Consider the following 27,106-nt stretch of genomic DNA (forward strand, 5'->3'; position numbering starts at 1 on the left):
TCATTGGAATTGGTTTTCCCTTTCAGGTCTGGTGGTGTTTCTTTCTGGCTGCTTTCACAATTTTTACTTTGTCTTTAGTTGTGAAAAGGTTAATTGTGATACATCTTGGCATGAGTATCTTTGAGATTATATTATTTGGTGTTTGCTCATCTTATTGAATCTGTAGGCTTAAAATCTTATCAAATTTTATGTTTTCAGCCCTTATTTTTTTTTGAGTACTTTTTCAGCCCCACCTTTTTTCTCCTCTGCTTTTAAGACTCTAACAATACAAATGTTAGATCTTTTATTATGGTCCCACAGGTCACTGAAACACAGCTTGTTTGTTTCCCCCCCATCTCTGTTGCTTAGATTGAATAATTTCCATTGTTCTATAGTCTAGTTCACTATTTCTTTCCTCTGCCCATCCATCTTGCTATTGAACCTCTCTACTGAGTATTTTGTTTATTGTTTTTTTCCAGTCATAAAATTTTTATTAAAAAAAATTCTTCTATGTCTTTATCAAGACTTTTTTTTCTTTGTTTTATTTTCTATTTTTTGGTTTATTTCAAGTATGTTCATAACTTCTTGTTAAAGCATTTTTATTGTGGCTGATATGAAGTCTTTGTCAGATAATTCTAACATCTCTGTTACCCTGGAGTTGGCATGTATTGATTTTTTTTTTTTTTTTAATTCAGTTTGAGAACTTTCAGGCTTTCTGTATGAATGATTTTTTTTATATTGAAATATAGAAATTTGATTGGTCTTACAATTTATAAGACTGGATCTTATTTTATTCTTCTGTTTTAGCTGGCTTCCTCTGACACTGACCCACTGTCTGCCTCTTTCCTGCCAGGTGGAGGTAGAAGTTCAGATTCCCCACTTGGTCTCCTTTGCCACCTGAGATAGGGGAAACCCTATGACTGCTAAAGGGCATGGGAGTTTCAGCCACCCGTGTACTTGTCACTGATAACACAGTGGCCATGTTACTGCTTGGGTTATGGTGTAAGTCCTAATCTTCCACTGGGCTTCCTCTGACTGCCCCCCAGTGAGGAATGGGAGAACACCTCATCACTGTTGGCTTAGGTGGAAGTCTAGGCTCACCGTATGGTTTTCATTTACGCTGACATGGAGGCTGGCCTGACTACCACAGGTGAGGAGCATGAAAATCCCAGGGCCCTCTTAACTTTCACAGACATGACCTTAGTGGGTGTGTGGGGATACCTCATTATATTATATACCTCAGGAGATAATGGAGTCTAGGCTCCCCACTTACCCTTTGCTGGCAGAGGCAGGCGTGAGCCATAGTTTTTTCTGTGTTGTTTGGCTGAAGTAGAGCTATTATTCCCTAAGAGTTTTCCATTTTGCTAGTCTGCCTTATTCCTGGTCTTTTGGCTAGAGATACTAGAATTTGCTTGGCCTTTGTTTGTCTGTACACGTTGCCAGCTTCTTCAGTTCCAAGTCTGGAATATATGGACAAAAAACAAAACAAAGCAAAACAAAACCCCTAAACAAACAAAAACACAAGGAATTCACCACTGTGTCATTCATTGGATCCCCAGCTGGTCAACTTTCTTCTCTCTGTTTTTCAGTGTCTTCTTGCATTTGTTTTATACATAATGCCCAGAGGTTTTTGTTTTGTTTTGTTTTTTATCCCTATTTAGTTAGAGGAATAGGAAAAAATACATTCACTCCATTTTCTTGGAAGCAGAAGTCTTAAGACTTTCAAAAAGAAAAAAAGATAAGAACTTCACTGTTTTAGGACTTATGTTTTCCCTACTCAATCAAAACTAAATTTCACACTGTATTTTATTCTAGAAACAGAAGTTTTCTAACTCCTTTTTATTCTCAGAGGTTTAAAAATAAAACCTCCAACCCTTTTCCAATCCTCAAATTGATAGTTCCCTATTTGACTTTAATAAAGCTTTCATCAAGTGTCAGTTGATCAGATGGTTTGTGTGACCCGATAAGGTGACACAGAACCTCTTTTCAAACTGACAGAATATTCAAAGCCTTTACTCTTCCCACCAGTAAAGCTGCTTCATAAATGTCAGATTCTTTTAAAATTGTGTTGCTCACAAGTGCATGTATTATTCATCTGACTGAGGTATCCCACACTGTCAAGGGGGAAAATTGCAAGAAATCTATCTCTGAGCTTCCCTTTGATGCTATGAGAAGATCTAGAATGAGTGGACTGGAAGATGATTATATTTTTCCTTAACCTTCTGGTTAAACTGACAATATCTGCCTCACACTTTATATTACCATATGACATGTCCCCTAGGAGGATGGCCCTAAGAGCTTGAGTCACTCCCCAAAAGAATAATTAGTTGTGTAATCTAAATTACTGAGGAAATACTGATGCTGACAAATGGCCACTCACATTTCTTTAGCTCTGCACATGATGCTTTATGAATGGGACATAAAGTGGCAACAACAGCAGAAGCTGAAAGGTATCTAGGTATGTTCTTCCAGTACATAACTTACAAGGACAGGCCTTAAATGAAATAAAATTATACAAAGATAAGACTGGAAAGGACTTTAGAAGTCAGCAAATCATCACCCCTCCTTCCTTCTCCTGATATTTTATAGGTGAGAAAACCAGACAGCTTCAAGTGACTTGCCCAAGCTAGCTAGTGACAAAACTAAGACTCGAGCTTACACAGATTTCATCCATTATTCTTTTATAAACACCATATGGTTAGCAATAATGACTGTCAAAATGCTGGTTGATTATTCTGGATTAGAGCAGAAAATGATCGACCTACCATAAAAGTGCAATTGATGTGACCTTTGGGAACTGATTTTTGCAAAAGTCAAGATTTTGATGACTAAGTCATTCAAAACCAACAAGGAGTTGCAGGAAATGGACTGTGATTCATCCAGTGGGGAGGACTCTTCCTTGTGACAATCTCAAGTCTTCTTTACTGTCAGCTGAAATGTGAGCCAAACCTGGGCCCCTCTGAGGTCTCCCACCAGTAAATCACAGAGTACAGCCCAAGTTTACTTGTCTCCCAAAGTGGGTCCTAGTTGGGCAATAGTTCTAGGACTCCTTTCTAATTCCATTTTAGAGAATGACCTCTAGCCGACCTTTATTCTCTTGAAAGCTTAAATTGGATGTGGTTTCCAACTTCCTTTGCTATCTTAAATTACGTAGTTCAGCTGATTAAAAGTTGTAGATTCTACATAGAGTTATAAGAGTACTTGTAGTTCATAAAATAGCTGCTCATATTTTAAATATAACCTATATATGTATATATGAAGGTTTCAATATGAGTTTGTAAGACCTAGATATGTTTTATGAAATATATTTGATATCAAAAGCTACTCTAATTTAGTGTTCCTGTGATTATTTACTGTTAGAAAGAGGAATGTAAAATACTGTCATGTAAAAGCCAGAGATTGTTTCTAATAACCATATTTTCTGAACCCCAGGTCTGTGTATACAGTAAGAAAGCATAATAATAAGTAAAACCTGGACTCGCAAAAGATCCAGATCTTATGATTCATTAAGATCCATTAATTCCTAAAAACTCTTAATTGTGGCAATGACCAGAATTTTTCTCTTAATATTTACCTTGAGTAATTTTTGAGTCTTTTATATCTGTTAGATCATAGTTTTTGCAAATATCTGATAATCACTCAAATATAATAATGCATAAATTGCAATAAATAAATACTAATAAGTAAGAAAAAAGTTTAGTAGATGAGAAAGGGCCAGTGGGGGGGGGGGGGGTTTAATATAAGGCTGTTGGGAAACACTTCTTGGGTACTCCTGTTTCTGCATATTTTCTGAGTAAAAATACTGATAGCTTTTGTTCCTATCATTTCAAGGGTGTTTGTACGACAATCAGCCTTGAAAGATGGAGAAAGTACCTCCCTTGGAAGATAGGGAAGCTTTATTTCTTTTCCAGGATAATAAAGATAATATCTCTCTCTATGGAAAAAGTGGGACAGGTTTACTAACAGACCTTGGGGGAGACTGAGATTTTCTTTTCTTTCTTTTTTTTTTTTAAAGTAAGCATTTTGTTAAATATGTCTTTATTGATTTCAGAGAGAGGAAGGGGGGGAGAGAGAGAGAGAGAAGAGAGAAACATCAATGATGAAAGGGTCATCCATCGGCTGCCTCCTGCATGCTCCCCACTGGGCTTTGAGCCCGCAACCTGGGCATGTGCCCTGACAGAGAATTGAACAGCAGCCTCCTGGATCCTAGGTGGATGCTCAACTGCTGAGCCACAGTGGTCGGTTGAAATTTTCTTAACCTGAGATTCTGTAGATTTAATGTGTGCTCACTGAGAGCACAGCATCCACTTGGGTATCACCCCATGGAACTTGGGGGCTAGGGGAACTGATGAGAACATGCAATACATATAATAAAGCCCTTTGTCTCTGGCCCACGAGTCTTATATCATCTGCTATCATCTAAGAAACTATGGCAAGCTAACTTGATAACTTGAAAGCAGAATAAAATCTTAGATCTTTCACAGTTCTTAACATAAAGTGACATTATCAGTGTTCAAATGCCACCTTTCCACCATACTTAGCTAGGACATCTAGCTTAGCCATTAAAGCTGAGTGGGCCTATTAGGAATTCCAAGGAAGAGCACTACTGGCAAAAGAAACAGGATTAAAAATCATGTGGGTAGTCTACCTCCTGGTCAATTATGGTAATATATTTTAACTGAAGACACTGTCCCACATTTCACATTCTCCTGGAAGCAAAATATAAATGTGAGAGTGTCACCATAGGTGGTCCAGAAAGGTAATGATGGGGCATTGCCCTTCTAAATGCTGTCATGGGCACAACAATTATATCCTCTGCTTTCCTAACTCTGGGTGTTCTTTCGGTGGCTTACAGCACCCATTGACATTTCCTGTCCAGGGCTATAATTTTATGTTGCCATTTTGGCTCTTTGACCCTGAACGTTAAACTTTTCTAAATACAGTTAGTAAGACATACCAAAGCATGATGACTGACAAAACACTGAACTTCAATTTAAGGAAAATGAGCCCTACCTTGTCGTCTCTGACATCAGGATGTTTGGGCGCATACTTCACTGTTCCATATAATAATAGAGATTTGAATGTAAGGGTAAATGCAGAGGGAGGACATTTAAATATAGGTACATCATTGAAATGAATAAAGTATCTGACAACTCAGAGGAAATGTTTGAACTGCGCTATTAATACACTAGCCACCTGAAATGTGGCCACTCCAATCGTGATGTGTTGTACGTACAAAGTACACACTGGACTTTGATGAGGGTGTGCAAACCAAAAAAATATAAATAGTCATTAATACATTTTATATTGATTCCATATGGAAATAATAATATTTTAGATATGTTAGATTAAATAAAATACAGTATTAAAATTAATTTTACTTTTTATCATGGCTACTAGAAAATTTTAAAATTACGTATGCAACTTTTTTCTGTTCTGTTCTACTTCTACTGGACAGTGCTGGGCTTAGCCTATTTCTTGTCTTCTACCTTAGTGATGTGAACTGAGTGGGCCCATAAGGAATCTTAGGGCTGACCCAATAGTTATAAACTAAATGGCGTCAACTGTTATACAGTAGATGAAAGAATCAAATCACTTTAAGTCTTTTGAATAGAAAGCCAGGCTCTTAAGGACAAAGGTCATGCATTGTTATAATCTTTTTTATTCCCTAGTAATATGTTTAGTCTCTTAGCTCAATGATTTTTGCCAGTTGAATGAATAATGAGGAAATTCAGGAAAAAGAAAATCTGCAAGTGTGGTGGTTCAGTATATGGAGAGATTTTACTCACTGATTCTGAACAGGATGCCTGTATATCACTTTTCCTAGCAGTCATTTATATTCATTTTAGAATGCAACCTTACAGTGCAATTTACCTTCCACTAGGTTTCACTGCCTCCCCAGAGAACTGGGCTGCAAATGCTTGTTTTTCTTATGCGTATCTTCTTCCATTAGAACACGCGGAGCAGTCACAGGGGTTAATTAAAGTGGGACTCACTTGGGCACAGATGAGTAAATCACTAAATACAAGGCCATTGCGTTTCTGAATTATTTTAAGATTGTGGCCTTAAAAAGTACTTTCAGTTTTTTGTGTGTGTAGAGACATAGAAAGCCCTAATAGAAAGGACAAAAGCAACAGTACCTCCAGGCTCTCCTTATGATGTCTCCAATCATTACTTCACCTGCTGATAGGAAGTGATACTAGTGACAGAGCAATGTTCCCCCAATACGAGGTCCACTGCCATTAGCACTTACTCATATGTGTTACAGCAGGAACAAATGAATGACATATGAGACACACAGGATAAAAGGTCCAGTGGTAATCTAAGATATATAAAGCCTACTTTCTGTGTCCTTTATTAGGTGTGATTAATGTAGATTGTCACATATCACTTATGTTATAAATAATAATATTGTGTATGCTAGGAAATTCATATCATAAATTGCAGAAACTTTGGAAGGGAGATGTTTTTCTTCTTTTATAATTAAAAATAAACTACATTTGAAAAAGATTAAGCAACTTGCCTAGAAACATAATACTGCTCATCAGTAGAAGGGTCAGAATTTGAACCCAAGGGTAGTCTAACTCCAACACCCATGCTATTTCTATTCAACCAATGTGACCTCTCCTCCAACGTAACAATGGCATCATTATAATGATAATAAAGAGGAAAAACAGAAATAGTTTTAGTGGCATTATCCTTACTAGCCTCCAGTCCTTCCTCCATCTCTCTTACCTCTTTCTCCCTCCCTCTCTTTCCTATTTGTCTCCCCCTCCCTTCCTCCTACTCTGCTCCTTTTACTTTCCCTTTCCTTTCTTTCTCTCCCTAAAAATTCTTGTCTTTCTTTTCTTGTTTCATCCATTTTTCCTTTCCTCTTTTCCAGTTTTTATGACCTAAGCTGCCGTCTTGCCAATGCCTTCAGAGAACCTTGCTGTGTGACCAAGTTCTGGCTGCTAGAGCAATGCAATACTACAAATATTCCACCAGCTTAAAACCCTGGAACGTTAGTGCTGGAAGGGAACTTGGAGCTTACCTAGCCTGATACCCTCTTTATACACCAGATGGAACTCCAGCCAAAGGCAGCGATGGGACTGCCCAAGGTTAGTGGGGAAGCCAGAACTGGAATCCTGCAACTCTTATTTTAGTTTCTAGAAAGGTGCAGGAAAATAAAGTAAAAATGTGAATGCAAACCTATTGACTGGTACTGAGTGAGGCCTCAGAAGGTGAAGTTCATTTTCTTGCTACATAAATTTGTTGAGAAAATGAATGAAATAATACATGTAAAAGTGCTCACAGCTTCTAGGGGGGAGGCCTGACTTAAATGAGAGACAATAGCTATTGCTTGAATATTAGAGAACAACTTTTCATAAGCTCAAGCCAAGCCTGAAGAAAGGAATTGGTGGACTGTAGACCATTTTATGCTGTTGAACTCAGATAATCAGAAGGCCTCTCTTTATATGTAATAAATGAGTTTTTACTGAATGCCAAGGAGATGCCTGTTTTACCATTGTTTAGGATCAATAAAAAAGCTTTTTTCTAGGTAAGTGTATAAAGTAGTGCCTGAACCACTGCAGATGCCATAAATGGATTAAGCTTTCTCTTCTTATTTCTTTACCCTAAAAGAAAGTTTCCTGTGGCAATCTAATCTGACTCACTGTTAGGTCCACCTTTTCAACCCAATGTGGACTTTAGTTGAGAGAGGCGGCTCATTTTAGACGAAAGATGCCAGGACTAAGAGGTAGAACCGCATCCTATGCCTCTTGCTACTCCAACTTGTTCTCCAAGTGATTTGTACAAAGTATAGATCCATTCCCTTCTTCACTTTCTCATCTGTAAAATGCAAATAATATTGGCATTGTTCTCCAAAAGTCAATATTAACTGAAGTAACGTACATGTAGTAGCTTGCTCAGAGTCAGGAACATTGTTAGGATCCAACAATTCTAGCCCTTATTATTTCATTTGTTTGGATAGAAGTTTGTCTTAAAGTGTTAGGATTTAGACTGTCAATATTTCTGCCTTTCAAAAAGCAGCTTCAGAAAATCGTGTTTCTCACTCAACAGATCAAAGCTCTGTGAGCTGGAATTGTGTTTCAAAAGAACAGATTGATGCCTCACACACAGATGTCTGTCCCCATCTTCAAACCAACAGGGTAAAATGTTTTACAGATTGAATGCTTGGCACAGAGCAAAATTTTGAAATAAAACTCCTATTGTTTTTCCTTCTTTTTTTTTTCATTAAAAAAAAAAAAAGTATTTAAAGGGAATTGCAACCTTAGTTATTTATTTTCTTCCAGGAGAAGAAAAAAAGAAAGAAAGAAAGAAAGAAAGAAAGAAAGAAAGAAAGAAAGAAAAGAGCACATCTGTTTGCAATAGTGGATTGAAAGGTCTAAAAATAAATATGCTTTAAAGAAAAGAAGCAAAACTTTGTTGGCACTCTAAAACCAATTGACACAGGGAAAATGTTTATTCTAGAGATGTTTGGCTTCTTTTAAGAAAGAAAAAAGAGCAAATAATGTAGAATTATACAGTTCTAATTAAGTGGTTTACCACATAAAAATGTGTTATTTTTACTCATTTGGTAAATAGTTTTAACCGTGACATAATGTCTTAACATTTACATTTCAATTCTGAATATACCCTGCATCTGTCATTTTCTCTAAGGAGAGATTGCGAGATATAAAAATGATGTCTTTACTCTCCTGATCTGTAATTAGAAAACAAAAAGCCAAAGTACAAGTAAGATATCTGTAGTTTTTGTTGGCTATGATTTTTAAAAATTCAGTTGTCCACTGTCTTGAGAAGTGCTTTATTTAGATACATATTTTGGATTGTATTACCACCTTTTCTTCACCTCATATAAAATGTAAAAATTATATTTAGATACATATTTTGGATTGTATTACCACCTTTTCTTCACCTCATATAAAATGTAAAAATTATTTATTGTAAAATAGTCTTGTAAGTACCGCTGTGACCGTTTCACAGAGAAGAGGGCAATCCTGCTAAATGACTTACAGGGCAGTTGTGTCTTGTGAAGCCTAGATAAGGGAGGGAACAGTGACAGGGGAGAGATTAGGGTTGACAAGTAAAAAGGAGCTTAAAGAAACTGGAATAGAAAACAGATGGAGTAGATAAATATGGAAGGGCTACTGGAGTATCTTGAAAGACAAACATTGGTTACGCAGAAGGAGTTGAACTGATAAATCTTTAAAAAGGAGCTACTGAAAGGAATGTTCGGGCAAAAAGATCAGGAAAGAGAGAGCTGAGTTAAGGAGGATTTCTATAGGTGAGAACACAGCCTTGATAGTTACAATTCATCCTCGATGAGTACAGGAAGTAAAATAGACTATTCCAGCTGCACCAAAGGTGTATCTTAAGTGTTAAATTGGAAGCAATTCTCAATAACTGATGATTGATATGTTAAACAACTGAATGTAGTTTGAAACTGAGATTTTTTACACCCTTAAATAAATAGTATTTACAATGAAAATAGTATTTTTCGTGAAGTAATATCAGCATGAAATGCCAAGAAGTTTGAATATTGAGCTATTGACTAGTGGACCTAAGTTAAACTTTGTACTTCCAGGGGAAATACATTAATTATACTACACACTGAATATATATAAATAAATTGAATATATAAATATGCCTAAGTGGCTGAGAATATAAAGCCCTTGTCTTGTAATGGGGTATATTAGGCTATCCCTGAAGAATTCTTGTAAATAACTATTGGCATTGCCTGCTATTACAAACATTTCTACCTTCTCCCCCAATCAACATTTACTGGTGTCACAGTTTCCTTGAGCTTGCAATATTATAAACAAGGTATTTGGGAAGGGTCAGTGCCTTCAAGGCCATGAACAAAAATACATATTTAAAGTCCTTTGGAAATATGAAAACCCTCTGTAATGGTAGCACAACCCGAGACTGTCTCTAAAATACATCTTGTTATTTCTTTAGTTTTTAATATTATTGTGATTTGGACATCAAAAATGTCAGTTCAGATAATTACACAAAGAGTTATTCATTGTTGCCATTTCCACTTTCTCACCTCTTTTATACACTCTGTCCGACTTGAATCGGCTGGCTGCCCCACTCCATCAAAACCACACTTTGAAGGTCACCTGGGTTTTCAATTTTCATTCTTCATCTTATTTGTCAACTCATCAGCAATTTCCATACTTTAAAAAGCTCTTCCCTTTGAATCTGGAAATTACTCTCTATTTGTTTTCCTTCTGCCTCTTTGGTTCCTTTTCTCTATATCTTCTGGGGGATCTTCCTTCTGAACCTAATGGATAAGTGTTTGAAATCTTCAGGACTCTGAATTACCACCTTTCTCATCTCTCTCTACCTTTTCCTCCCAGATGATCTCCAGCCACTGCCACGGCTTCATTTATTATTACAAGCTTATTTTTTTATTCCAGATCCCTTCTCTGAGTCTCGGATGTATATCTATCAACTCAATGCATCTACTCTAATTAAATGGTTCAATAATATTCTTGAGATTTTCACTTTGATTCCCATCTTAGTAAATGGCACCAGCGTTTATCCACTTGCTCAAGCCAGAAACTTGGGTGCCAGCTTTGGGGTCTCTTTCTTCTCCATGTTCACTCAATCACCAAGGCCTGTCAAGAACCTTCCAGAATAGATCGTGAATCTATCATTTCCTCCCTATACATGCATGCTACTGGTTATCTAATCCAAGCTACCATCTTTCATCTCAATTTTCTTTAAGAAACTCCTAAATGGTATACCTTCACCTTTTTTATACTTCCAGTCTATTCTTCAAATAATTATTAGAAAACATTTTTAAAAGACAAATATTATCAATCTGACACTTAAAATTATCTCCCCCTGGCTCTTAGACTACAGTTCTATAGGAGTTAGTATAAAACTAACAGTCCTTATTGTGTCCTAAAACCTTGCATGTCCCTTTCCTAGGTTACCCTGAAGACTTCATATCCTGAAAAATCTCCAACTTTGTCACTAGTATTTCACCTTGGGAACCAATTTTCTGTTGCTTAATTCTCCATGTTCTTTTTGTATTAAGACAGTGACTCACAAGTAACCTCCTTCTTCCATTCATTTGCCTGTAACATGATGAATTCCTCTCTATTCTCTACAGTTAACTTTTAGATATAACTTCCTCGGGGAACCTGCATTGTCTCCCCACACCAATTTAAGGCTACCCTGTTTTGATCTTTTAGTATATCTAAGTAGTTAGCTTTATTGCTTATATAACAATGATATTGAAATAATTGTGAAATAACTTGTTTAATTTCTGTCTCCCTCACTGAAATTTGCACTAACAGTTTAATCGGGGTCTTTTTTATTTACTGCTATATCCCCAGTACTATGTCTCTCTATATCTCTACTATATCTTCAATGCCGTATTTTCACTACTCTATCTGGCATCATAGTTTCTTAAAGAAGGTCTCAATAAATGGCTTTTGAATTAATAAATGAATGTATAAATAAATGCATAAATGAGTAAAATTATTATGATGCCTGAAAAATTATAGGCTAAGAATTTCAAAACACAAAATTGTTTGATTTATCCTAAGTGTGAAAATACAGTATGATGCAATGGAATGGAGTCACATTCATTGTATTGTTTGTTTCATTACCTGTAAGGTAAAAAAACAAACAAAAAAAGGCTTTGAGTATCAACTATATTAGTACTCTCTCACCTCTCACATCATTAGCAATAGATCAGCACAACCCTTGTAAAGTAATTTGGAAATAGGTACTAGAAAATATGCAAATCAGTACACTCACTGGCTCAATGATCCTGCTTAAAAGCAACATCCTATATAAGCATGAAGTTCACAGCAGAATTTTATTTTATAAAATTAAAATTTGGAAGCAACCCAAATATCCAAAAGTAAGAAACTGGTTGAATAAATCGTGGCACATTTATTTACTTACATAAAATGAAAAATAAGTACTTCAAATACACACACATATGAACATATATGTACTATGGTTACAACTTTAGAAAATATGCCTGGGGAAAAATGCACAAATATATTCAGACAAAGAATTATGGTTGATTGATTAAGATGGTGAAGAGGTTACAGAAGGTTACTCCACCCTATTTGGAAAACTGAAATATTATTTAATTCTCTGCTTCATCTACTCTACTGTTGATTCCCTGTAATTTATTCTTCTTTTCAGTTAGTATATTCTTCACTTCTGACTGGTTCTTTTTTTGTGCCCATGTCTTTTTTTATGCTGTTGAAATTCTCACTAAGTTTCTTGAGCATCTTTATAACTATTATTTTGAACACTATCTGGTAGTTTGCTTGCCTCTGTTTCATTTAGCTCTTTTTCTGAAGATTTCTCCTGTTCTTTCATTTGGGACTTGTTTCTTTGTCTCCTTATTTTGGCTGTTTCCCTGTGTTTGTTTCTACATATTAGGTAGAGCCTCTCAGTCTTCCAGTCTTCGTAGAGTGGCCTTCTGTAGTAGGTGTCCTGTAAGGCCCAGTGGTGCATACTGCCCAATCACCCAAGCTGAGTGCTCCAGATGTGCCACCTGTGTTGGCTGTGTGTATCCTGTTGTAGTTGAGCCTTGATTGTTGTTGGCATGTCACAGTGAGGAATTGACCCCACGGGCTGATTGGTTGGGAGAACCAGCTTTGACTACAGCAGAGGAGCTGCTGTGCAGGGGCAAACCCTAAGGATCAGTACTTGCTTCAGTTGAGCTTTGGTGGCCACCAAATCTGCCCCTTGAGTGTGTCGCTTATGGAAGTGGTAGGGTTGTAATCTGCGGCAGTCTTAACCTGTCCAGGAGCACTGGTTCTGGGGCCTCTCAGAGGTGCAAAGTTAGCCACTGCCTGTGCCCTGCCTGGAGCCACCTGGCATGAGCTAAAGAGCAATCTAGAGATGACTGCTAATTTTGCTGGGTTTGGAGGTGCCCAGGAGAGGCCAGGATGAAAACCAAGGTCAGTTTTCACTAGTGCCAGGCCTGGGGTCACTTAGCAAGAGCTGCAGGGCATGCAAGGGTCTCAGGCTGCTTGTTTGAGATATTTTAGGAAAATCCAAAGCATGAGGTAAGAGAGGTTATTTGTATGGAAAAACCACTGGAAAGAGCTTGGATGAGCATGCAACATGGGTGGGGTGGGGGCCTCAGGGAATCACCAGGGTGGGACGAACATGGTTAGCCAGGCTGATGGTGACTCTGATATGGCACCCACCTGTCAGCTCTGTGGGGTTCAGCAAAGAAACAATGGCCTCTGCCATCCCTTCTGTCTGGGAGAAAGCTGCTCCTCCAGCCTTCGTCCTGAAGCCAGACAGTTGAGTTTTTCCCTTTATGTCCTGGTGCCTTTCATGCTGCTTTCCTGGCCCTGGAGCTCAGAGCCAGTAAGTCCAGTCACTGTTCCTTTCAGAGGAACTGTCTGGGTTTCCAGAAGCCCTCTGCTCACTCAGCCACAATCTCTGCTGGTTTTTACAGCCAGAAGTTATGGGTACTGTTCTTCCTGGCACTGGAACCCTGGGCTGGGGGGCCTGATGGGGCTGGGACACCTCACTCCTTAGAAGGGACCTCTGTAGCTGACATATCCTCCTGATTTTCAACCTTCACACTTGGAACCAGCCTGTTCTTCATTTCCACCACTCCTACCAGTCTCAATGTGGCTTCTTTTTTATATCCTTAGTTGTAGGACTTTTGTTCAGCTAGATTTCAGGCAGTAATGAATGATGGTTATTCTGTAATTTAGTAATTTTTATGTGGTTGTGGGAGGTTCTGAGTACCACATTTACCTAAGCCACCATCTTGACCCGAACCCAGGAAAGGTTTTTTTAGGAGTAAAGATCTTGGCTAAGACGGTAGAAAATTTTCTAAGGAATTTTGAGTAACCTTCATTTTATTATTTTTTTCTTAATATCAACACTTTTTAGGACATTTTGTGAAAAAGTTGAGAACTCGGTGAATCCATACAATGAGACAGATTAGGACTGACATAAGGACACATGGGATAAAATTGCCCAGAACTTTTTCATTTTACTTTAAGTGGGGAATTTTTTTTCTCCAAAATCAGATACTCACGTTCCCCTTTGACAAAGAATTGAAGCCAATTCTGAAATTTTATTCCAAACACTTCTCATTACACAAGAACAGGGAAAAAAATGTATTTAAGTATCTGGGAAAGAGAAATGTCTTTCAGTTGCTTTCTAGACTTTGATGACTCAGGCAGAATTTTGTATGAAAAAAAATTAAAGGTCATTTTTAGCACTCAAATATAACAGGACAATGTCTCTTTTTAACTAACACTTGAACTAAAACTTAGTTAAATTCTTCTATTAAATTATGTCAATTTTCAAATAAGTGAGAGATTGATAACTATTTTGGTTTTGTTTTTTATGGCTTGTTTTTTGTTTTTTTAATTGACAAGATTTCCAGGAAATGTCAGGCCTTCTGTGTCAGTTTGCCCCAGAGTAGTTTTTTTCTTTGAATATTCATCGTCTTAAAATGTTAAGAAAATTAGTCATAGCTTCTTGGAAAGATGTTTTTCCCCCTCATTCTCACCAGATACAGCCAGGAATTCTTAGGAAGTGTGTGCTGCAGCCAGAATGACCCTAATGGAGACACATTTTCCCCTGTGGTGAGCCTCCAGTCTCACAAAGACATTCCACATAGTTTGCTTAAGACAAATTTATCCACTTTCAGCCCAGCGCCTCATAGCAAGCCAAGGAGCATAACTTTTTCATACTTAGTGTATGTAAGAGAAACAGCTGCCTGGTGTGTGGGAGACTTTTAAGGAACGTATCCATTTGGATTTATAGCAGCGTATTTTCTTAAACTTCTGGTTCAGCAAACTCAGTGGAGCACCAGGCACTGCGTAACAGCAAGTTTCATGCTAGATCAGAGCCCCAGAGCACAGAGGACCCTACTGAGACTCCGAAAGTAAGCAGTGAAATTTCATAAAACGCAGAGCGAACTCTTCTCCAGCAAAGACAGACTGATTCTTCACACTGAGAGTCTATGATTATCCACAGTGGTGAAATTCCTGGATTCAGATTAGAAATTGGATTATAAACTGCCTCCGGGCAGGTAGAAGCAGCTTCAATCAGTTAGACCAGATGCTTCCATCCCAGAGGGAATAACTGCTGAACAAGTGAGAAGAAGTTCATTTCTCAGGCAGGTCTCTTCTGTCACGTGAGGCTCAATATATATATTTTCATTAGCTCATTGTCTAGGGAGCAAGAGCACTACCAAGAGAATTTGCCAATGTGAAGCCCAAGAACAAAAGCTGCTTTGAGAGCATCGGGTATCATAAGAATACATTATTTAAAAAAATAGTTGTAAAGTATTTTCTGTGATAGAATTCATGAGTTTAAATTATTTTATAATGACTTTTTCAACATAAAAATAAGATTTTAAGATGGGGAAAAAATCTATCTTTAAAACAGTGACATATTTTATGTATTTTCTAAAGACGTTAGTTTTCAGACATTTTTTGGTATACTGTCAGAGCTCTAATAAAAACACAAGTGCTCCAGATGTCCCAGTATTTGTTTAAAATTTTTAAATGGGGAAGAAAAAGATTATGAAGAAGAAAAAAATAATAGAAGCAATCGATATTTGTATGAAATACTAGTTTCATTTGCCCAAGACTTCAAAAGATTTTCAAAGCCTACGTGTGTGCATTCATGTAACTGTTTTGAAACAAATTTTAAGGATATTGCTCAGTTGAGTAGAAATAATGGTTAAGCCTCTCTTTAAATGTTAAATTACAGTTTTCTGTGAGAAAAAACAGAATACGTGCATTTTTTTCCACTCACGAACAAAATACCAAACTTGAGCTTTGTTTTTTTTCTCTTGACCTTTAAACTTGTGATAAAACAATTGAGTACAATATTTGCCATCCGCAAAGTCAGGTACAATCCTCACAAGTTTTCTTAAACCAGAAGGAAAAGAAGAACCAACTTAGTGTGTATACTATAGAGATTTAGTGTAGTTTTTACTTGTTTGTTTCTCAATTTTTTCTTTAGACTACACATTTGCAGGAAGAGGTAAACCCTTGAACCACTCTGATAGTATATGTTAACCACTTATTAATTATACAGTTAATTGAAATGAATATTTGAAAAAGTTTTTTAAAATTAATTCTTAGAATTTAGAATAATAAATCCTTCACTTTGTCTCTCAATAGCTATTGCACAGTCTTAAGGGTACAGCTCTCCTTTTCTTCTCAAGATTTCTCAGCACTAGATGATGACACTCTAGGAAAGAGTGTGAGGCTAGCACGCTTACCCAATGAGGTTAAAATGGCTTTAAATACAACTCTAAGGAAAACAGAATTGTCAGTTTGGATCTAATGTTCATATTCTGCCATCAGGCAGCTGTGTCCTTTTGGGCAAGCCACTTAGATCTTCTGGGACTTAGTTTTCTCATTTGGCAAGTAGGGTGTTGGGTTAGCTTATTTTTTTTAAGCCTTTTTATTTTATTCAAAGAAGCACAGTATATACAACTGATAAAATCAGGAATTTTATCATTGGAAGGATTCCATGGATTGGAAGGTGTGGGATGCAGTTTATTTAACTTTCTCTTTCCCCCCAATACCGTGACCTCTGAGGGATTTCTTTGGATCAGAATTTGAAAACTACTGGGCGAGGTATTCTCCAAGACTCTTTGCATCTCTACTATTTTGTCATTATAAATGCTGTTCTGGAATGATTTAAGAATTTAGAATTTAGAGCTCAAATGGATCTTAAAATTTATTTGGTTCAATGTACTCATTTTGAAGATAATAAAACTAAGTCAATCTTACAAGGTTTTCAGAAGGTAATCACTAAACACATCTTCCAAACACACTTTAATCAGATTAACTACAATTGGTTTCCTAGATTATCTGGACTCTGGCTGAACTGAAGAAAAGGGTTGAAGTTGCCTTCTCCCTGAACAGCAGAAACTGTCCAAGTTGGTTTTATCTCCAGGCTTGTGGTTTAAGATTATGTCGAAGACCAGAACATGGAGGTCAAGTCTGAGAAATCTAATTAGGTCAGGAGGTATCCCCACCTGAAAGAACTAATGTAGACAAAGGTATCCAGTGGCTCCTTGGAGGTTTTGGATTTTTTTAGGGGTGAAGTATTATTAGATCTCCATACTGAACTGGGACCCAGAATCAACTAGAGACGTTTTTATTGAAATCTCACTATATACATTAGGATCCTTAACCAAGGTCATTATTAAAATCATTATTGTGAATTAACGGAAATGATCTTTTTATTTCAGAATATCCTATGCATATAAAATGTTCATTTTTCTTTTAGATTTTCTATATATGGTACTACTTTCTTGGAGAAAACAAAGTCTAAGACTTTTTAAAAGTTTTAAGAAAATTTTTTCAATTGCAGTTTACATTTAATATTATTATGTATTAGTTTCAGGTGTACAGCATGTGGTTAGACAATCATATACTTTACAAAGTGTTCCCCTTGATATTTCCAGTACCCACCTGGCACCAAAGATAGTTATTACAATATTATTGACTATATTTCCTATGCTGTATTTTACATCCCCATAACTATTTAATGTCTGAGACTGCACATATAAGAAGTACCTGTGAGAATTCCTACTCTGAGGAGCTAAAGTGAAAAGCAAAAAACAGTAAACTTTCCTAGAGCCTTCTCCAGTGCTTAAGATAGTTCTGCAACCCAAATACCACTTGTAAACTATGTATGTATTAGAACCTCATTCCAGTATATAATGCTTTAACTTGGAAGCTAAAAACTTGGTTTCTAATCTCAGTTCCAACCTTTACATGCTATGTTGCCTTGGGCAAATCAATGAGCCTTTGTCAGTTTATTTGCACTTAAAATCAATGTGCTAAAACTTGCTATCTGCTAGCCTTAGAGTAATTCTGTGAGACTAAAAATAGAGATATTTTAAAGAGGTTTGAACACCATAGCCCAAAAAAGATATAGAAAAATCATATGTGCAAAGAATTTTATGATTACTGCTAAGAAATGGTGAATTTCATCTGTCATAGAGCTGCTAGCAAGCAAGTTCTATTTCGATTTTGTAGGAGGCATGATGAGATATAACAATAAACATGGGACAGAATGGCCCCAGGGAGAAAATTGCATTTTGAACAGCTCCTTCTGAACTCACTAATGAAAAGAAAATATTTCAGTGGAGACAGACCAAAAACGTAGAGGTAGTTTGGAAAAATATATAACCTCCAAGAAGAAGAATTTTGTTTATTTTACATAATATATAAAGAAAAGAAAAATACATTTATTTCTGGTAGTGTTCTAGGAAATTTTCTAACCAGAGTACTAAAGTTCCAGTATCACTTGTTTGACTTTGGCTTACTATGCTCATGTCTTCACGTGGTTTCCTTAAGCATAAGGATTCAGTCATCTTCCAACCTCGCAGATTCTCTTTAAACATATACTCACTGAGCACTTAACAGGTGCTCCATCAATGGTAACTCACTGGAATTTTGGCATATTTTATTAACTTTATAATGGTGGTGAGGTTGCAGGGGAGAACAGAGCCATCTGATGAGTTTGGGAAGAGCTGTGTTAGACAGGTAGAGATGTGAGTATTGCTCTTTGAACAATAATTATAGAATTCCCTAGTCCTTGTTTAGAAAGGGAAAAGGGAAGAAAAATAATAAAGTCTTGGATTTTTATGTACTTTAATTTTTTAGGTAATTTATTATGGAAGTTTCTCAAGTTGTGATGTGTGAAAATTATACTATTGCAAATGTACAGACAGATTAGTACTTATTTTACTTATTTCTAGTCTCTATAAGAATCAGCCATGTTTCTAACACTGTGGTCACCACCTTACAATTTTATAATAAATTCCTTTTTCTTAAGTTACTTTTTACCATTTACAAAATATAGGATAACTGATGAAGGCGTTGGGATTCCATGAAAGACTTCCTTTCTGAATTAAAAAAAATTTCATAATTAGTTGATTTAGTTCAATGTCCCTGTTCTCTAAAGAAAGAAACTGAGGCCCAAATAATTAAAATTACTTGTCCAAGCTCTCACTCCATTTATTGGTGTCAGAACCAGACCTTGAACTAATAATAACCACTTTAGCACTCTTCCTCAATCTTAATCATATATTTTCCACTCAACAAGTAAAAATTTATGAAGTTTTATCATAACTTAAAAAAGCATAAAATAATATGTAGTGAAAAAAATATAGCCCCAAATTGTAGGAAGTTGAAAAGTGAAAGCACAGAGAAATCCCAAAGACATTTATATGATTGCTTTGGAGAACCCACTGTTTCTTAGTCAATAATGATGAAGCAGCTTATTCAAGGGGAACATGAACTTCAACCATTGCAGAGTTTATTTTTTGAGGTCTAAGGATGTGGGTAACATCTTTGCAGCTCCCACAGAGATGTAAGATAAGATGATTAGAAAATTTGTCTTAAAAAGTTTTTTTTTAAACTATGACGTTGGCAAAGACATAGTTATATAAATAAAGTTATAATCTGAGACTATAAAAACACCTAAAATGCAAGTTTTTAATCCTCTCTTCTGCTTTTCCCCCTGACTCTTTTCATACCATCAATCCAAACTGTTTTCTGCCTATTTAACTACAGTCCCTTTCCATACCTCTGTCATTTTCTTTACCATGAATATTCATTAGAAGCAATGATCAAATCTAAAGATTCTAAATGTTTTGCTTCTTGTGTATAATTTTTCAATCCTCACTAGAATTTTAAGTTCCAAGAGGACAGAGATCTGGCCTATTTTATGCATGACTGTACCCCCATCCACCTAATATGTGCTTCCTGAATAAATGAATGAATAAATGAAAGCAAGAGAGACCAGAGTAATTAGATTTCCTCAATTTGCATAGCAAGCCAGTATGACAGCCAGGCTTAGAACCAGGTTTCCTAATTTGTAGTCCTTTGCTCTTTCCACATTATTATATACTGCTTCGCCTTTGGATATCTATATCTATGTAGTTCTATCTATATATTTAGATCTATATCTATCAGGCAAACAGCCAAAAATATACAAGGTTCCTTTTCAATGAAGCTCTGAAATAGTACATCCAAGGCTGCCCAACTCATTACTTACAAAAACACTTTTTTTTTTTTTTTAAAGAAAGGAACAAATCTGGAATGAGTTCAGAAAAGAAACAAAAATATTTTAGGGGCCAGAGAGAATGATTTATGAGGAGAGATCAAAAGAAACAAAAATAGCAAAGTAGAGTCTAATTACTAGATGAGTATCCCAGAACTCTGACAAAACACTGAGAATGGGAAAAAAAAGAAAATATCCAGTGAAACATGAAATAAAACAAAAGAACACTACTAATCCATATATGCAAGCACTGTCACAAAATCTTTTCAAAACTGAAGATTGCTCAGAACCAAATTTATAGTAAATACAAATATTCATGCTGAAATTGATCTCTACTGTTGACACAAAGAAAAATAACAGAAGCTAAATAAAATTTCTGGTCTAAAGGCCTTCATTTCCATGTTGAATTCATTCAAATAGTGTTTAATTTGCCAAGCATTCCCATTCTCTGAAAAGTACGTCACACAAAAAAGGAAAGTTACTGTAAGTCTAGTATAAAGAAGAAACTTACTCAGCAAGGCTTAACACCAAGATAATTTTTCTGGAAGTGACTCTACTGAATTGTGAAATAATCCTCCAAGTGAAGTAATTATGCTTAATTTTCAAAGGAAAAAAGTTGGCTCTCTGTGCCTTGAGAAAGTTTTACTTCTCTGAAAATTTTCCAAATTTTCAAGCCAAAGTCTTATTTGTACCAATAAATTCTAATGATAACTTTTACCTTTCTACTGATTCTGAGGCTAAAAGGACTTAAAGAGACAATGAAGCAGAGCTGGTTTCAAAAATCATTTCCCTTCTTTTAGTCTAGAAGCCTATTGATCTTTTGGGAAATAAATGGTTAAGTGAAGGAAGATGTATAACTTTGACTTAAAAGATTTAGTCACATTTAAGGCTTTAAATTTTCATTGCTTCTTTATTTAAAAAAGATGAAATTAAGAGAATGTATATGTGCTACAATGGGATAATCAGAATTGCTAATTTTATGCCCATTATTTTCACTGCACCCCTTATGAAAAGACACTAAAATAATGTAGAACCCAACTGTAGATAATTTTTAAAAATTATGATAACCATTTTAAAACTATTTTAATTTCAGCTGTCCTCTGTTTAAATTTTGTCAAACATTTTCAGGTGAGGAAACTACAAGTTATAGTATTTGAATATCTTAAGAGACTTATTTAAACTATTATTCCTTCTCCAAATGTTCATTTTAAAAATATTTACTACAAAACAAAAATAAAATTAATGTCCTATGTGAATACTTTATAATAAAGTTTCCTTATTTGTGTACAGAACATGATGGACAATAGGGCAGCTAGTGTTTATTCAACATTACCAGTGCTCTTGGATATTCCACTTTCTGCTTCCCATTCTCTTACTTTATTAAAAATTAATTTATTCAATTAATATTTGGTAGGTGTCTACTCAGTGCTAGTTACTGTTCCATCATGTGGCTGTGTGGCAGGCAGCCTCCCTAGTATTCATGCCCTAGTGTAGTCCTTTGCACTTGTGTCAGGGCTGATTTATGTGACCAATAGATTATGGCAGAGCAAACGTGTGTGACTTCCAAGCTTAGGTCATAAAACACATTGTCACTTCTTCCTTTTTCGTCTTAAGTCATTTATTCTGGGTAAAGGCCACAACTATGTAGGGAAGATACTCAAGCAGTTCAGTGGAAAGGTACACAGTGAAGAACTAAGTCTTTCTGCAAACAGCCAGCACCCACTTGACAGCCATGTGAGTGAGACACTTGGGTTTAGATCTTCCTTGCCCAGTTAAGCCTTCAGATGATTGTAGCCCCAGCCAACACCTTGGTTGCAACCTTATGAGACAGACTCCAAGCCAGAATCACCCATTTAAGCTGCTTCCTAATTCCTAACACACACACACACACACACACACACACACACAGTGAGAGAAGAAATGTTTATTTTTGTTTTAAGCCATTAATTTATGAGGTGATTTTTAAAATACAGCAACAGATAATTAATACAGCCTATTTTATTGCATCAGAAAATAATGTGTTATAAATGATCATGTATTTTGAAAGACAACAAAGAAACATGCTGTACTGGAAAGATTTTTAGGATGTCATCCTTGTGTTTATGTCCAGGAAAAATATTAGTGGATTTCAAAACTTTGTAACCTTCTCACCTGGAAATGATAGACTTTTCATCCTTTAGTGAGTATAAACAATTATAAAATTAAGAGTCCAACTGTTATTTTGCTATTATTATAATTTTTTGAACAGTATTAAGACTTTAAACAGCCTGTATTTTTCAAAGTACTGAAATAGATCTTTTACATAAGCTAAGAATTGAATGAAATAAAACCGACAGCACTATTACTTGCCTTTAAGACCTGCGGTTGATTGCAGCCAGACTCTATGAGTAGAATATCAAGATCTGATTTCTACTCAGTCATTTTCTGTGGGAGGAGATGTGCCGTCAGTAAAATTAATGCAAAAAGAGGGAGACTTTTCTAATCAAACATATACTTGTTACTTGTTCTGCAAAAGTCTATGAAAAATCCCCAAATGGGGTCCGAATCTCCATATAGCAAAGGACTTTGAGTATGGTTTATTAAGTGAAATTCTACAAAATTTCTCTCTCCTTTCTGAGATAACTAAGTGTCTGCAATAAAAGAGACTTTGTAATTTCTGTACATCCTCTGCTTTAAACATTTCTTTGTTTAGAAATCACATTGGCCGATTTGTTAATGTTTCCATAAATGAGTAAGAAGAATCTCCCCCTCAGATGAGTAATAAAGCTGTCACAGAATGTCCTGTGGAAGATGTTAAAGGGCCACCTGGTCTAGCTTTCAGATCTCAGCTACATCTTAGCCAATCCCTTCGGCACGAATATTCATCTCTCTCTCTCTATGTCAGGCCTATTTATAAAGAAACCTACCTTAGGGGAGGGTGGGGGAGGCACGGGTTAGCAAGCACATCTGGCAATAATGGCTATTGCATAGCTTTCCATTGACTCATAAATTTAGAGAGAATTAAAATCTTCCTGATTGATTTCTGTATCACTGTGTTCTTTAATTTCTCCACTAGTAAAATAAAAATAGTACCTTTTCTCTTAGAGCTAGGAGGTTGCAAAACATTTGATTCATTTGTGTTAGCCTTCTCTTTAAAATGCAAATATTTATTTTATTGGTTAGGTCTATTGGTAATTTATAATCTGTGAAAATTACTTTGACTAGTATATGAGTGTATGTCCTTCTGTATACCTAGCTAGAAGAGATAGAAATTTTGCCTCCAGGGGAGACAGGGTAATTAAGAAGCACAGTGTTGCATTGGGGGAGGGGGGGGAGGGAAGGGTGCACTGTCTCTCTGGAAGCTTTATAACAGCCAGAGGCCACATGGGGGTAGAGAACGTTTGGGCGTCGGTGATGAGAAGAGGGAAGGCCCCAGGCGGTGAGAAGAGTAAGCAGAACAGTTTGTCAATTAAGGAAAGGTAAATTGTACCACCTTGCAGACTGTGTCCATGATTCGGGTGGTGGTAATTTCTATGAAGCTTTTAAAGGATTAGGCAGAAAGTCTTATTGAATTGTGTCTTTGGATCCCCAGGAATACAAGAAAGGGACTGCATTTTATTTTATTTTATTTTATTATTTTATTTTATTTTATTTTATTTTATTTTTATTATTTTATTTTATTTTATTTTATTATTTTATTTTATTTATTTTATTTTATTTTTTACTTTATTTTATTTTATTATTTTATTTTATTTTATTTTATTTTATTTTATTTTATTTTATTTTATTTTATTTTATTTTATTTTATTTTATTTTATTAATTTTGTTTTTTGTCCTTTCTCTGTTATTTCTCTGGAATGGTTGGAATGTAAATACTTCCAAACAAAGGCATTCTGGCATTATTGGTCCACTAATGTTTGGAGTTTGAATAAAACCTGAAAGAGTCAATCTCCCTGCCTTTGGGGTGTCCTCAGAAATCAGAGGAGTAAAGAGATAGAGGACAGGGCCTTAAAGTTGGAAATAGTCCAAACCCAGGCCACCCTCTGGGTTAACATGCCCATCAGCACACATTTTCTTGCTGGTATGGTTTCAAAACTGGTCTTAAAAGCCCTTGTTAATGACCTGGTAATTGTTTTAATAGCTTCTCAGTCAAGTGTGAAGTGCTGCAGTTGACATGTCAGCGACGTATGAAGCCCAGCAAAAGTTCACTCCTGATGAGTCTGGAGTGTCATTAAGCCTTCCTGCTTACAGTTGGCTTACTTTGCGATAAAAACTTATTTACTGTACCCATGAAACTTGTCTCTGGCTGCCTAAGAGCCCCCGTCGAGGTTGGCTCTGCGAGAGGATGCTGAAGGAGTGCTTGAGGAGCACGTCTTTCCCCTTGCCGAGCGGTTCCTCAGTGGGCAGTGGAGAATCCTCTCTGCTTTCTGTGCACGAAAAAGTCTCCCTAAAGCCTAGGGGGAAATAAGCTTTAAAAGGCATTTGTTCAGATTTGCATTCAATTAATATTCATGATTCATTTATTTCAAAAACATTTATTTGGTACCTCCTATGTACCAGGCATGATTCTAGACACAGGATACAATGTTTAATAAAACCTGTGGCCTTAAGGAGGGCATATTCCAACGAGACTGAATGTGTATATAGTGTAAATTAATGTATATGTTCACAAACATACACATATATGTGTGAAACTTACTCACTACAGACATATATATGTATATATATTTACTCACTACATATATATATATGTTCTAGGGAGAAAAAGAAAGAAAAAATCCAAATAAAACGTTCTGATAGTATTATGGGGAGGAAGTTTTCTTTTATTTAGAGTGGTCAAGGAAGACTGACATTTGAGCTGAAGGAAATGAGGGATCAAGCTGAAAGGTATTCAGTGGAAGAAAGTTCCAGGCAGGTGAAAGAAGAGCACAGGCCTGAGGTGAGAGCACACTTGGTGAGGAACCCAGAGCCGAAGGAGAACAATGGAGATGAGGGGAGAGAGGGAAGCCGTGGAAACAGGCAGCTATTGGAGGGCCTCACAGGCCATTGTCAAGACACTGGCTTGTCCTCTGAGTGAATTGGGAGGGTTCTAAGAAGAGGAACCACATGATGCAAACTACAGTAGAAAGGGTGTCTTTGGCCACTGGGTGCTTGTGAAAGGAGGAGAGGGGAGGGTTAAGCCAGGAGACAATTCTGATTCTCAGAGGAGAGATGCGGTGAACTGGGGTTGTGATGCTGGAGAGGATGAGAACTGATTGGTTCCAGATATATTTTGGAAGCAGAGCTTTTAGGATTTGCTGACATACTGGCTGTGGGGTTGAAAAGAAAGTGAGTCAAGAGGACTCTAGAGCATTTATTCTGAGCAACAGCAGGATTAGCTCTTTATTAATAAAGTAGAAAATATGTACCAGGGATACTACGAAGCCAGTGAGTGACAGAACTGAAACCATAGAAAGCAGACGCTTTTTTCTGGTACCCAATGGGCACTGTCTGCTCTTGTTTCTCTGATGACGTGAGGGAATATCCGTGGTGCTTGAAGCTGCATGGGTTAGTTTGTGACTATGAGGTGATGCATCAGAGTTTAGGCAAGAATGAGAGGGCACATGCAAATGTGGCAACAGAGTTTAATAAAGGACAGGATGAAAAGGAATGATGAATAGTTAGCACCTCAGGGCTGCAGTTGCAGGAAGCCATTACCTCTGGGCTTGAATATGCAAGGCGAGGGATTATCAGGACAGGCAGAGAGCCTTAACATAGCTTTAAGAAAGTGGTGCCTACAGGAACAAAGGTAGAGGAACTCAGGCTCATAAAAACCTTAGCCTAAAATGGAAAGACACGAGGAATAACAAAACCCCTACCCTCCTCTTCTTGTACTTCCATCTCTTGTTGGCATTGCCCAACCAGAAGCCAGAGGGCAGGGCAGTCCAGCTGGCACCAACCATAGAAGGCAGTCTGCTCAGAAACAGAACAGCATAGAGATATGTTGACCTGAGGTGCAGTGGCAAATATCCAGGGTGCAGATAAGCCTGGGGGGGGGGGGGGCATGGAAAGATGAAATAATGGAAAGGTAGAAAAAAGGTTTTAGGTCTTTGATAATGTTCCTGTGCCACCATACCACATTTGGAACTACCAACTCCAGTGATTTTTTTCCTCTGCATTTTATTTTGAAGTAATTTTAGACTTATGGAAAAGTTACAAAAATAGCAGAGAGCTCTCATATGTCCTTCACCCAGCTCCTCTCAGTGTTAACATCTTGTATATCCATAATACAATTATCAAAATTAAGAATTAATATTGATATAATATTCTTAGCTACACTATAGATTATATTTGGATTTTCCCATTTTTTTCTCTATTTTTTTTTTTTTTTTCTATTTCAGGATTCATTGCAGTTGTCAATTGAATTTAGTTATCATTTCTCCTTCATCTCCCATCAGTAACAATTTCTCAGTGTTTCCTTGTTTTTTATTACTTTCACACTTTGGAAGAGTATTAATCAATTACTTAATAAAATGTCCCACACTTTGGGTTTATCTGATGTATTCTCATGATCAGATTATACATTTTTGGCCAGAAAAAAAACAAAGAAATTATGAGCCCTTCTCAGTGTATCATATTAGGGAGTTACATGACATCTACACATCTTATTACTTAATTACTAGTAGATCTGATTGTATGTGATGGTAACTTTGACCTCTTAGTTAGCATGGTCTCAGCCAGGCACAAAGTTTCCTGATATGAAATGATTAACTTCTCTTCTATTTAGGCTATTGTTAGTATTGTCTTACTTGCAGATTTATACATTCTAACAAATACACCACTTCTTCTAACTTATCCTTTTATTCCCCAGGGTACCTTTTATATTGAATGACAAAATAAATAATTTACTCCTTGAATTGTCAACGTAAGGCCAGTGCATAAGTCAATTTATGGAAAACCTAAGGGACAATTGCCTTTTCATCTCAATGACCTTTAAATTACTTTAAATTAAATATAAGTATGATTAGAACAAGAAAAAAACATTTAATGATAAAATTAAGCACCTCAAAATTAGAAGGAATTAGAGGAATTATTAATCCAACCTCCT

The sequence above is a fragment of the Miniopterus natalensis genome, chromosome 6, assembly GCF_054644295.1.
Source record: "Miniopterus natalensis isolate mMinNat1 chromosome 6, mMinNat1.hap1, whole genome shotgun sequence".
NCBI classification, from domain to species: Eukaryota; Metazoa; Chordata; class Mammalia; order Chiroptera; family Miniopteridae; genus Miniopterus; species Miniopterus natalensis.